At 33.9% G+C, this 3,403-nt stretch overlaps 1 non-coding gene across 1 annotated transcript; it reads left to right on the top strand.

The window, feature by feature from the left end:
- The first annotated feature begins 1,306 nt into the window (after positions 1-1,306).
- Positions 1,307-1,413, top strand: LOC112819503 (U6 spliceosomal RNA). Its single transcript, XR_003206876.1, has one exon. It is a non-coding gene; the product is annotated as a U6 spliceosomal RNA (small nuclear RNA).
- Positions 1,414-3,403: the final 1,990 nt, after the last annotated feature.

The raw sequence follows: 3,403 nt of genomic DNA, 5'->3' as shown, positions 1-3,403 counted from the left end.
TCCTACCAACAATGAATGAGGGTTTTTATTGTTCCACAACCTCACCAGCATTTCGTGGTGTTAGTGTTATGGATTTTGGCTATTCTAATAGGTGTGTGGTAATATCTAATTGTTTTAATTTCCTGATTACATATGATGTGGAGCATCTTTGCACAGGGTCATGTGCCATGTGTATTTTTTTAGTGAGGTCTTTTACTTTTTTAAATTAGGTTGTTCATTTTCTTATTATTGAGGTTTAAGAGTTCTTTTTATATTGTGGCTAACAGTCATTTATTAGATATATCTTTTACAGTTATTCTCTCCCAGTCTGTGCCTTGTCTTCTTATTTTCTTTTTAATTACATGAACAAATATATCCCTTTAAATTTATAAACCATTAAAAAAGTCTAAATGATACGGTATTTTTCAAAAGAGTAATTGCATGATAGCATAACCATTCAAAGAAGAGAATTATTTCAAGTGACTTTAAGACAATGCATTTTGACTATATATCTCTAGTAAGTTATAGGGTAAGGGAAAGAGAGAGAGAAATCTTAAACTACAAACAATACAATTAGTAGCAATAATATAAGTATTATTTTGAAACTATTTTATGTGTATATAAAGGAACTAGACTACATGTTAATATTATTAGAACCAAGATTTCAATGTAGGAAAAAAGATATAAATATAAAATCAGATAAGTCTAGTAAACCTCTATAATCTTAAATTTGAATTTGTAAAACCAGTATAAACTTATGATTTATATTTTCTTTCTAAAAGTGTGTATTTCTAGCTGTATACACTAAAAAGAGCAAGAATCAATAGCAACCCAATGGCAAAGAACAACCACTTTTGGTCTCTAAACATAATTTCCACTAAAGGAATCAGAAATGTTTGGGGAAATAGCTGATTTCAGGTCTACAGCAGGATATGAATGTACAAGATGAATCTAAACATCTCTTTCCCAGCAGTCAAGGAATTTGTCAAAGACTAATGTGGTCATGTGAAAAGGACATTTCAGTCAACCTGAAGAAGCTCTCATTGGCATATGAGAAGAAAATTTGAGCATTAAAAAAAGACTAAAATTGAGGCACCTGGGTGACTCAGTACGTTGAGCGTCTGACTCTTAGTTTCAGCTCATGTTATGATCTCAGGGTGGTGGGATCAGCCCACACAGGGCTCTGTGCTTAGCGCAGAGGATGCTTGAGATTCTCTCCCTCCCCCCACCCTATGCCCCTCCCCTTACTCATGCTCTCTCTCTCTATATCTCTCTCTCCCTCTCTCTCTCTCAAATAAATAAATCTTTTTTAAAAAAGACTAATTTAGTGCTCGCTTCGGCAGCACAGATACTAAAATTGGAACGATGCAAAGAAGATTAGCATGACCCCTGCACAAGGATGACATGCAAATTTGTGAAGCATTCCATATTTTTAATTTTTTAAATTTAATTTTTTTCTTTTTCTATTTTTAGTTGAATTTTCTTCTTTTCTTTTTCAACCAACATCATATCAATTACTGTTTTAAAATCTTTTTTAATTTTTCATTTTTACAGTCATATTCTCTCTCTTCATTGTATTTAACCTTATTTTTTGTATATATACATAAATTTTTCTTTCATTAAAATTTTGGGAAACACTTTCTTCTAACAGACCAATATATACGCTAAATTTAGTATATGACATTGTCCTAGTCTTCCACCTGATCACATTCTATTTCTTTCTTTAAATTTTTTCATTCTTTTTTCAACCAACTTTTATCAATTCCTTTTTTTAAAATCTATTTTATTTTTCACTTTACAGTTATATTCCATCCCTTCATCGTATTTACCCTGATTTTTGTATTATATATGTTTTTCTTTCTTTAAAATTTTGGGAGGCAACTTCTTCTAACAGACCAAAATACACCCAAAATCTATTATGTGGCTCTGTTATTTTCACCAGTTGGATCATATTCTTTTTTGTTCCCCCCTTTCATTTCCCCCTGGTTTCAGTCTCTTATTTGTTTAGTGTATGTTTTTCTGGAGTCATTGTTACCCTGTTAGCATTTTGTTCTCTCATTCATCTATTCTCCTTTGGACAAAATGACAAGATGGAAAAACTCACCTCAAAAAAAAAGAACAAGAAGCAGTACCAACTGCCAGGGACCTAATCAATATAGACATTAGTAAGATGTTGGAACTAGAGTTCAGAATGTCGATTATAAAGATACTAGTTGGGCTTGAAAAAAGCAGAGAAGGTACTAGAGAATCACTTTCTGGAGGAATAAAAGAACTAAAATTTAACCAAGTTGAAATAAAAAAGAGTATTAATGAGGTGCAACCAAAAATGGAAGCTCTAACTGCTAGGATAAATGAGGCAGAAGAGAGAATTAGTTATACAGAAGACCAAATGATGGAGAATAAAGAAGCTGAAAAAAAGAGAGATAAACAACTACTGGATCACGAGGCAAGAAATTGAGTGATAAGTGATACCATAAAGCAAAACAACATTAGAATAATTGGGGTCCCAGAAGAAGAAGAAAGAGAGAGAGGGGCAGAGGGTATATTGAAGCAAGTTATAGTGGAGAACTTCCTAATTTGGGGAAGGAAACAGGCATCAAAATCCAGGAGGCACAGAGAACCCCCCTCAAAATCAATAAAAATAGGTCAACACCCTGACATCTAAGAGTAAAACTCACAAGTCTCAGAGACAAAGAAAATCCTGAAAGCAGCTTGGGACAAGAGATCTGTAAACTACAATGGTAGAAAAATTAGATTGGCAGCAGACCTATCCACAGAGACCTGGCAGGCCAGAAACAACTGGCATGATCTATTCAGAGCACTAAACGAGAAAAATATGTAGCCAAGAATACTATATCCAGCTAGACTGTCATTGAAAATAGAAGGAGAGATAAAAAGCTTACAGGACAAATAAAAACTAAAAGAATTTGCGAACACCAAGCCAACCCTTCAAGAAATATTGAAAGGGGTCCTCTAAGCAAAGAAAGAGCCTAAAAGTAACATAGACCAGAAAGGAACACAGACAATATACAGTAACAGTCACCTTACAGTCAATACAATGGCACTAAATTCATATTTTTCAATAGTTACCCTGAATGTAAATGGGCTAAATGCCCCAATCAAAAGGCAAAGGTATCAGATTGGATAAAAAAACAAGACCCATCGATATGCTGTCTGCAAGAGACTCATTTTAGACCCAAAGAAACCACCAGGTTTAAAGTGAGGGGGTGGAAAATGATTTACCATGTTAATGGACATCAAAAGAAAACTGGGGTGGCAATCCTTCTATCAGACAAATAAGATTTTAAACCAAAGACTATAATAAGAGATGAGGAAGGACACTACATCGTACTTAAAGGGTCTACCCAACAAGAAGATCTAACAATTGTAAATATCTATACCCCTAACATGGGAGCAGCCAATT

Source organism: Callorhinus ursinus, unplaced genomic scaffold (assembly GCF_003265705.2).
Source record: "Callorhinus ursinus isolate GAN/ISIS: 27379988/994484 unplaced genomic scaffold, GSC_fseal_2.0 scaffold6, whole genome shotgun sequence".
In the NCBI taxonomy this organism is placed as follows: domain Eukaryota; kingdom Metazoa; phylum Chordata; class Mammalia; order Carnivora; family Otariidae; genus Callorhinus; species Callorhinus ursinus.
Note: the sequence above shows the minus strand (reverse complement) of the source record. Positions and strands in the feature narration are given on the sequence as shown.